The sequence below is a fragment of the Lissotriton vulgaris genome, chromosome 3_1 (genome assembly GCF_964263255.1).
Source record: "Lissotriton vulgaris chromosome 3_1, aLisVul1.2, whole genome shotgun sequence".
In the NCBI taxonomy this organism is placed as follows: Eukaryota; Metazoa; Chordata; class Amphibia; order Caudata; family Salamandridae; genus Lissotriton; species Lissotriton vulgaris.
The window spans coordinates 486,987,454-486,997,795 of record NC_141689.1 but is presented as its reverse complement, the minus strand read 5'-3'; the positions used below and the strand labels follow the sequence as shown (position 1 = coordinate 486,997,795).

The following is a 10,342-nucleotide window of genomic DNA, read 5'->3' as shown; positions in this document are numbered from 1 at the left end:
ATTACATCATTCATGACATGGTCAGTGACATCACTGATGACATCACTGATGACATCTCAAATGACATCACTGATGACATCACTGATGACATCTCAAATGACATCACTGATGACATCACTGATGACATCATTCGTGTGATAATAGGATGCACCTCCTCACACTCTAATCTAACTTTTGATATATCCAGTGTTAAATACAGACTACCATTCCAGAAACCATTGACACACCAATACCAGTTACTACATACGCACTCACTGATTCCTAAGTCTACACACACATCCACTCATTCACCCATACAATCACTCATACATACAGTCACTCATCAATACAACACTATCATATGCACTCATACACCTATAGAGATACCCACACACTGCCACTTATCCATGGAGTTACTCACACACCTAGTCAGTCATGCAAAGAATAATCACACTCCCATTTCCTCATCTATAAAGTTATACACACATAACCTTACTTATTCAAACATATATTAACACATACTTACTCTCTTTTACAATCACTGATACAAGTACACATTGATCTATACGGTCACTTACGCAATCACAGTATGTATAGTCATTAATATATGCCAACTCTCACATGCACTGTGTTTTACATATGTACTTACTTGGACATGTAGCACTGAGATATCCATTCACTCACCAACACACCCATGCAGACAGTCAACCGCCCATACAGCTGTTTCCACAGGCACTCTTGAACCCATACACTAAGTTAATCAACTGCTGCTCACACATCTATGCACAGAGTCACACACCTCCCAGCCACCCCCACACACACTCACCCTCATATACAAATACTTGTGCAACCAATCAATAACCCATATAGCCACTCATATAGCTACTAATCAACACATGCAGCAGCTTACACAACAACAGACATAATGATGCACACATTCAGACAGTTTAATCACTAACCTATGCATTCAGTAAGACACATTAAGGGGCCGATTATGATCGCGGACGGACTTGCGTCCGTCCGCGATCACTGAGGAGGAGGGGACGTCCGCATGGGCTTCGGAGTCCCCTCCTGTGAGATTAGGATGTGACCGCCACCCTGGCGGTCACATCCTCTATTTTTAACATTGCGGCGGGTGCAGCTTCAAGCTGCACCTGCGGCAATGTTAAAAATGCAGACATTGCATTTGCATGCAGAAAGAGGCAGGCACCTCGCAGTGCCTGCCGCTTTCTGCATACAAATGCAGGGGGGTACCATAGGTACCCCCCATGTGCACCCCCACACCCCCTTCACCTAGGGGGCCCGCAACGGGCCCCCGTAGTGAAGTTACACATGCTTTTCCACGGCGGAAAAGCCGCCGCGGAAAAGCATGTTGTACATCCCATCAGCGGCGGTTTTCATTCACGGGCGGCGGGGCTCCGCCCTCCCTATCGACTCGGCCGACAAGCCAGGGATTTAAAATGCTAAGTAACAGCAATGTTACTTACCAGGCATTTTAAATCCCGAGCCGGCGGAGCCGCACTGCAGTGCTGATCAAAGCCCCGGCCTGCCTGCCTGCCATCAGTTTAGGACGCACTCGAGCGTCACTGCAGCAGCAGGCAGGCCAGGCAGGAAATGGAGGAAGCGTGTGGGGTGATTTGTGACACATGCGCTTTGCGCATGTGTCACAATGTAATGCTACAGCCTGAAGCCTCACTGCCGGAGTCTAAACACCGGGCGCATTAGGTGCCAGCCCGGGAGTATAAAGAATGGCCCTTTTGGGGCCCGCCCAGAAATGACGCAAGGCAGCATCACAAATTTACAGCAGCCTCGGGCGGGTACAGTGTAAGCCCGAGGCTGCATTGAAGGCTGGGGAATGATGACGAGTACACCCTCACCCCACCCTTTGATTAGTCGTCACTGGAGGGGGTGGGGTCATGCATAACTGACCCCAGCCACCTCAAAAACGACTCATTTGGGAAAGGACATTTTTTAAAATGAAATAATCATTACACTGAATGATTATTGAATATAAACTTTTAACTTCATTTAAAAAAAAAAGAAAACGCTGTAAGCATTTTATTTATGTCACAGAGTCATGAGACTTAACTCATGACCCTGTGACGTGGTGTCACATGCTGCACAGAGAAGAGCTTTCACTTTCATCCTGAAAGTGAAAGCTTTACTGTTTCAGCTCTCTCTGAACCAGTAGCTGCTGGACAACAAAGGAGAAGCACAGCCAGCCAGCAACTAGCATCAACCGGCTGACTGACCAAGACAGAAGCTGCCTGATAACTGGGGTAAGTGTGAAGTATTAATTATTGTTCATTTAAATTATTTTTTCAATATTTCCATTATTTAAATATACTACTTTGTAATTATTTTAACATATAGCACACTCTAGTCTAGTATCATGACTCATGAGTGCATTTAAATAAACTTGCAAGGGTTAATGTGTGTCATGCAGTGCACTCCATGCAAACTTCTATGTAATATGCAGATGACAGATTTTTATTTTATGAAACTAGATAAGTGGGTTACTGCTTTTAATAGAGCTCATTTGGTTATGTGCAGTGACAGTGCATACATTTTAATCCTTCCCATATAGCACAGTGAGCTATAAACAGCATGCAACTCTTCAACCTTGTAACCCTCACTTACTTTTGTAACACAACCTGTACATTGATTTACACTCTTCATTTATTGTCAATATATGTGTACATGTGATCTAAAGCGCTTTGACACCCTACATATGGATGAGTAGCACTATAAAAAGAAAAAAAAGAAAATAGTGGCATTTAAATTTAAAAATTTTGAAAATAAAAATTCAAAAGCAAGCGTCTTATGATGTGATAAGCTTTAAGCCTTTCTTTCTGCTCCATTGCTTCAAATCAATTACTATTTAAAGCAAGACTACTCACCCGTAGGGTTTCAAGGCGCTGTGTGTGGGGTGTTGAGGGAGGGGATCTAGAATTGATTTGACGAGCCAAGTCTTGAGGTCCTTCCTTAATTGCGGACGTGATGGTGATTGCCTGAGGTGTAGAGGCAGGACGTTCCAGAAGTTTAGACAAGGATATTTCTCCAGCACTGGTCTACAGATGTGTGATGGTGGCCTGCGCCAATTGGGCGGAGTGGAGATGTCAAGGGAGAGTGTAGAAGCAGAAGTGGTGGTTGAGCTATGTATGTCTGGCGTTGTGGAGGGATTTGTAGGCGTGCGTGAGGCGCTTGAGCTAAGGTAATTCTTTTGTTGAAAGATAGCAAGTGAAGGTCTCTCAGGGAATAGAATGCCATTATAACGTGGTTGTAACAACACAAGTGCTGTTACAACGCATTACCATTGCAAAGCACACTTTTACCATGCATATACCTTTACCACGCATGCCATTACAAGGAAAAGACATGCGTGGTAAAGGCATATACTTGGTAAAAGTGGTTAAGGTAAGTAATTGTGTGTCTCTGTTTGTGTGTGTGTGTATATGTGTATATATATATATATATATATATATATATATATATATATATATATATATATATATATATATATATATATATATATATATATATTACCCCCAGGCAACCCCAAAATGACCCTTTGTACCAGTGCCAATAGTCCTACCCCCTTAAAATTCTAAAATTACCCTTACCACCCTAATACCCATACCCCCTAAACCCTAAAATTACCCTTACAACCCCAAACCCTAAACTTTAAATTACCCTTGGCACCACAAAACCCAGATTTGTCCGAGCCCTAAAATTACCCTGGGCACCCTAAAATCCAAACCCACCCTGAATCCTAAAATTAACCTTGGCACCCCAAAACATATACCTGTACTGAACCCTAAAATTAATCTTGGCAACCCAAACCTATACCCCTACACCCCAAACCCACCCTAAACCCTATACTTACCTTATACTTACATGTAAAACACATATGCTTTTACCATACTTGCCTATACAAAGAAATTCATGTAAAGGCATGTGTGGTAAAGGTATATGCATTATAATGCTTTGCATTGTAATGCTAAGCATTGTAATAGCATTGCGATGTAATGGTACTTGCGTTGTGTTGTCATGTCATGCGTTGTAATGGCATGCGTTGTATTGGATTCGTTGTAATGGATATTTCCCTTCTCAGGTGGCCGGTGATGTGGCTGCGACGTGGGATGTTCAGGATGAGTTTGGCGGAGGTGTTCTTGATGTTCTGCAGTTTCTTTTGGAGTTTCTGGGTGGTGCTGGATAGAGTGCTGACAAGCTCATGGGTGACAGTTTTCCTGTACTCACTGGGGCACACTGGAAGATTTCATGAAGTAGATGGAGCATGTGGAAATAGGAGGAATAAACAACGTTGATTTGGTGGTTTATTGAGAGAGAGAAGTCCAGGAGGTTGCCACGGTTTCACATGTAGTCAGTGGGAGTGTGGGGGGGGAGGTGTGGAAAAGTCAGCCCATATGACAACCGATGCCCAGGCTGCTGGCGCAAGACGCCTCTTAGTTCCCATTCTGAATAGTTACCAAATAAAGAGACGGGCGCTGGAAGCAGGAATCACAAGAACAGGATTTATTACTCATGAGGAGAGCCTGTCATTTCGGACACGAAACAAGGTGTCATCGGGAGGTGCTCTAACAAGTTCTTCAGAGGCATCGCCTTTTATACCTTACAAAACATTCCTTATTACAACAACGACATTGTGAAACAAGAAAACGACATCCCCCTAATCCCCGTGTCAATCCCACCCCACATGTATCCACAATAGAAGCCCTTGACCTGCTGATAAGAGGAGGGGGTAATCAAGCAGCTGAGTGTTCCGCCGATTCTTGGGATATGTGCGCCTGATCGTAGCCCAGGGGGTGGGGAGGCTAGGATCAATAGTGGGTCCTTTGAGGAGGAGCGATTTCATACAATAAGGGGCAGAAAACAGTGTCTCCCGGCTTAGGTGATGGCCTCGGACATGTGTGGATAGTCCATCGCGGAGGGAGGGCTTACTAACAGAGGGGTTATTCATGAAAGGAAAGGAGGTGTTGGTCAGGCGCGGCCGTGACTCCCAAGGACAGGGTCTTGCAGAAGAAGAAGGTTTATGCCTTGTCCATGTGAGGGAGGAGGGGGGAGCCAGGGTGCGCACAGGGACAGAGTCGCACAGAGAGAGAGAGAGGTCTTATGACCCGTACATGAGAGAACGGGGGTAGTCAGATACAGCTGGGGGGGGGGGTTATGTCAGCTGAGGCGAGGGATGCTTCTTCAGGAGGAAATGGGGGACTTCGCGTGGGTCAAGCAGGAGAGTTGCTTTTCTTAGCAGGATCGCGCAGAGGGAGAGGGTTTCATGGTCCATGCATGTGAGAAGGGGGGGGGGTTCAATACGCGCAGGAGGGAAGCCGGGGATTCCAATGAGCGGGCAAAAGGCCATGGTGCCTAAAAATGGCTATCAGGTACATGTGGGCACGGGCTTTTACTGGCGGAGTGGTGCGGTTAACGTACAGGGAAGGGAATGGGAAAAGGAAAAATGAACGCTGCTTATGTACATCAATTTCCTAATTTTCCACAGAGGGGGGTTCCAAGTGCTGCAGACCCCCTCTGCCTAAGCCACCAAGAGTCAACCAAGGCAGAGGGGGTGGCAACACTTGGGGGTAGATCCCAGGTTGAGGACTTAGGTCTTGTTTGAGTTAGTTAAGCTTGAGGCAGCTGTCCTTCATCCTGGTGGTGACTGCATTTATCCTGTTGTGGAAGTTGCTCTTGGCAGCTGTGGGTCCTTCTGTGAGGTAGAGAATCAGCTGGATGTTATCGGCGTAGGAGACAACGTTGAATCTGTGGTTCTTGACGATGGCTGCAAATAGGGCCTGAAGAGCTTGGGGCTCAGGGAGGAGCCTTGAGACCCTTTGCAGCTGATCTCTGTGGGTTTTCAGTTGAATGGTGGAAGTCTTACTCTCTGTGTTCGGCCAGTGAGGAAGGAGCAGATCCATCCAGGGCTTTGTTCCGGATGCTGGCATCGTGGAATCTTGTGCAGAGGGTGTGGTGGGAAACAGTGTTGAAGGCGGCTGAGAGGTCCAGCAGGAAGAGGGAAGCTGTTTCCCATGGGTCCCCAACCACCTTGCATGCTTTCTGAGTAGCTGCATTTAGGCAGCAAGCACGCTGGCAGTAAGTGCATCGTGGTCATGAAAAGCATGCAGTCTGTCCCACTTATTTTCTTGGCAAAATCACATTTCGGCACTGCCTGGAAGAAATAATCACCAATCTCTTGCCAAACTGCCTGCTTTCCCACAGTGTAAAACACTTTCTTCAGTTAGCGCAAGTTATAAACCAAAATAATTCCTGACCCGGCTGGCAGAGAGTGCTCCACGTAGAACCATGGGGTCGTCCTATGCCAACTGTTGTTTTCCAGAAAGGCGATGGACTATAGGCTATTTAGAGGTGGCAGTGGCCTTGGTGCTGAAAGTTTTCAACCTAGGGGTCTGATTGCTGGAAATGATCACTGGCTTATCTGTCCTCTAGCCCCCTGAATGTAGCCGGTGTAAAACCTTAACTCACCATCCCTCCTCTAGTCACATGAGGTGTTCCCATACCTCTGCTCACTACTTCAACAGGATTCTAGAGTTTCGGGCCAGCGGCACAGGTGCTCACTGCAATGCACACATACTCAAACATACACACACATTCATTCACATAGATTCATGTTAAAACATGGGCATGCACTTCTTTGCAGAAATATTCAACGCTATACAAAATTTCACACATCACCATGCTTGCAGAGACCCAGAAGCTCACTTGCACTCATGCACATTCGATTAAAAACACCTGAATGTATTATTTTTATTTGTTTTGTGTAAAACATTATTGTACAGGAAGCACATTGGCTTGAAACATTACATTACATGAATGCAATGTAATTGCTGGTAATAATTATTGTTTTAATTCTTTTAGCACATGAAAAATTGGAGTTAAAACTGATCGTGATATAATCACAGAGATCAGTACTGAGAGATATCGAAAGAGGACAAGTGGTAGTTCTGACTCTGCTGTAACAGGACATTGACCAAAACTCAGCTTCGTGATCCTTAATCTCAGGCCACAAGGTAGGACATGGTTCTCTATTTACGGCAAAGGTCCACATTCAGCTGTATATGGATGCCAATTGTGTGGTCTTTAGGTGTGGAGGACTGCCTGTTGGCTTATCCTAGCAGAACAGTTCAGAGTGTGAGCTTGTAGCGAGTTGAAAGTTCAAGGGAATCATTTTTTGTTTTTCATCATGAACCATGAAAATTCCCAAAATGTTGATTTTGAAATCTTTTATATTTTTATACACTTTCATTTATTTAACTGTGGCCTGATAATCCCTTACTATCCCTTAATGCTTTTCACCCTTAAAGCCTTTAAACACCAAACTGCCCATATGTTTTATCCTTTCTTCCTGCTTAAAAAAGTACTACTCTAATTCATTATAGCCCTCTACTACTACTTAGTGCTACCCTAAAATCTCCTAACTATCCCTTAAAGCTAACTAATACTTGAATTATTAAAATGCATTGCTAGTCTCCGGGCCCTTTACCCCACCTCATTTTAAATGCTCCTGTCTACTTTAGGAGGATGCCTCTTACCCCTGATCCCAGTACACTCATCTTTGCTCTATAATGCATGGCATTTTACCATGTTTTAGGCCACTGTTTATTTTCATTCTAGTTTTTTCAGCCGACAATATTTTTTACAGCAATGTTTTTCAGCCTATTTTTTGCACACAATATTTTTACTGCACACAGAGTATGTACAGTGAGTTGGATATATAAAATCGATCTAATGTGTTGTGACTTTCTGACTGTTGTCCATTTAGTAATAGGATCACTGATAGGACTAGCACTGTCTATAGGCTGTAATTTTAGTCTGTCTTGTGTGTAAAATAGGTCATTTCATCAATGTGTAGAATATCAAAATGGTCTAACTGCAATGTTAAACTCCTAATTGAAAACATATGCATTTATTTTGCTGTGTTGGGTACAGATGAGTACTGGATATATCAGAGATCTGCCTAGAACCCTTTTAAAGGGTATTGCTCAATTAGTCTCTCATTCTTTTGAAGACATTTTTTAATATGTTTTGTATTATTTGCCATCTAAAGTCAAGTCAAAATTTATAAGTACACCCTTTAAATTCTAGGCAGATCACTGAATTGACATGCTCAAGCTTTTCAATCACCACTGGTGTTGTGCATGCTATGGCACCTAGCCTCGAAGCTCACACCATATTTTAATTATTAACAGGATCCCAGGAGAAATTCTGCAAAAATTTACAAGGCTATACCGCTTGGGGAACAGCTGTACGTGCTGCTGCAGTTGCATTCCTGTCAGACTGAAGATGGATGTGGATGAATAATTCCTGTTACTTGTGTGTGCATGACAATTTAAATTAGTGTTTATTTAGTATTTTGCTTAATATCGTTTTTGTGTCTTCAACCAAGGGAATTTTAAAAAACAGGCTAGGTTTTCTATTTACAATCTGATATATTGCTGGACACAATGAACACAGTTGACAGTTTACTCATAAACCCATTTTTGGGTTTGACATATGCAGATAAACTGCAAGTGAAAACATTAGGAGCTGATAAACCTCAAATTAAAATTGAGCAGTCTACAAAAGATAGGGGAAAGGGGTACACACGTCGCTTTACCAGTACATGGTATGATAGGATTGAATGGCTTACTGGTAGCGCTTCTAAAAATGCTGTATTCTGTTTCCCATGCTTACTCTTTGGAGGTGAAGTTACCTGGACAAAAACAGGAGTTACTGACCTAAAGCATCTGGCTGAAAAAATAAAAAAACATGATTCCTGTAAATCCCATTTGACAAATATGTTAAAATTATCTCTTTTTGGAAAATCGGACATTGTACAGCAATTAAACGAAGCATACCGCGTGGGAGTAAGAAAACATAATGCAGAAGTGGATAAAAACCGATACATTTTATCAAAATTGATTGACTGTATTCGATTTTGTGGTGCCTTTGAATTGGCATTACGAGGCCATGATGAAACTGAAGAGTCTCTAAATCCTGGTGTGTTCAGGGGCCTTGTTGATTTTGTCTCCAGCATTGACAGTGCTATGGAAACACATTTAAAAACAGCCACCGTGTTTAAAGGCACTTCTAAAACTATTCAAAATGAATTGCTGGACTGTATGCTGGAAGTAATAAGAGACTATATTATACAGCAGTTGAGAACCACTGATTATGTAGCTATCCAAGCTGATGATACAACTGATGTCTCTACTAAGACACAGTCAGTTCTGGTCTTCCGCTACATTGATGGAAATTGCAAGGTAGCTGAAAGATTTTATTGTTTCACACATCTAAAAGACTCATCTGCAGAAACAATTGCCTCAGCCATTCTTAATGAATTAAACATTGTTTTCCCTGAGCAATGTGCTAAAGGAAAAGTAATTGCTCAAAGCTACGATGGTGCCAGCGTCATGCGTGGTGCAACAGGTGGGGTGCAAAAGAAAATCAGGGATGTTTACCCAAATGCACATTATATTCACTGCTATGCCCACCAACTTAACCTAATTATGGAACAGGCTTCCTCCAAAATATCTAGAGTTAAAATTTTCTTTTCAGAGATTGGTGGTATAACAGCATTTTTTGCACGTTCCCCGAAAAGGACGGAAGTTCTTGAACAAATAGTTTCAAGAAGACTTCCAAGAGGGTCTGCAACTCGCTGGAACTTCAATATTCGAGCAATATTGCTAATTTATGAATTCAGAGAAGATCTTCTTGAATGTATGTCAACCATTGCAAACAGTGGTGATTTTGAGTCGAATACTATATGTGAAGCTAAGGGATTTAGTAGAACATTAGATGATAGAGAGTTTATATTCTTTCTGTTTCTTTTTTTCAAAATAATGCCCCAGGTAGACATTTTATATAATCAATTGCAAAAGCGAGACTTTGACACTGTGTCTGTCCAGAAAGCTACTACACACTTTGTGACAAGCATCACCAAAGTACGAGAATCCATTGACAGTTTGGATTCTACACTGCCACAAGAATGTACATTTGTAAACCGGAGACTGCAAATAAATACTTTAACCCAAGAAGCAAAAGAAGTCTGTGACATTATTGTGGTCCATGCCAGAGAGCGCTTTGCTTTCACAAAGCATCTTGTAAGTGCAACACTATTGCGAAGTGACCTTTTTGAAAGCCATGACAAATCTTTCCCAGCTGAGGCACTCGCAGAAACGGTAGAAGCCTATCCTATGTTAGACAAAGCCAGATTGAGTACAGAACTTTCGGTCCTGTATGGAAGACGAGACTTCCGTCAAACTACTGGTGGTGCCATGGCTTTATTTAGCTTTTTATGTGAAAACAACTTAGAGAAATCCTTTTCTGAGACCATAAAGCTCTTAAGAGT

General features: G+C 42.8%; 1 long non-coding RNA gene across 1 annotated transcript; it reads left to right on the top strand.

Moving 5' to 3' along the window:
* Positions 1-2,175: 2,175 nt before the first annotated feature.
* LOC147726653 (uncharacterized) lies at positions 2,176-8,328 on the top strand. The gene is made up of 3 exons (XR_015309436.1): positions 2,176-2,258; positions 6,871-7,022; positions 8,202-8,328. It is a non-coding gene; the product is annotated as an uncharacterized LOC147726653 (long non-coding RNA).
* The last annotated feature ends 2,014 nt before the right edge of the window (positions 8,329-10,342 follow it).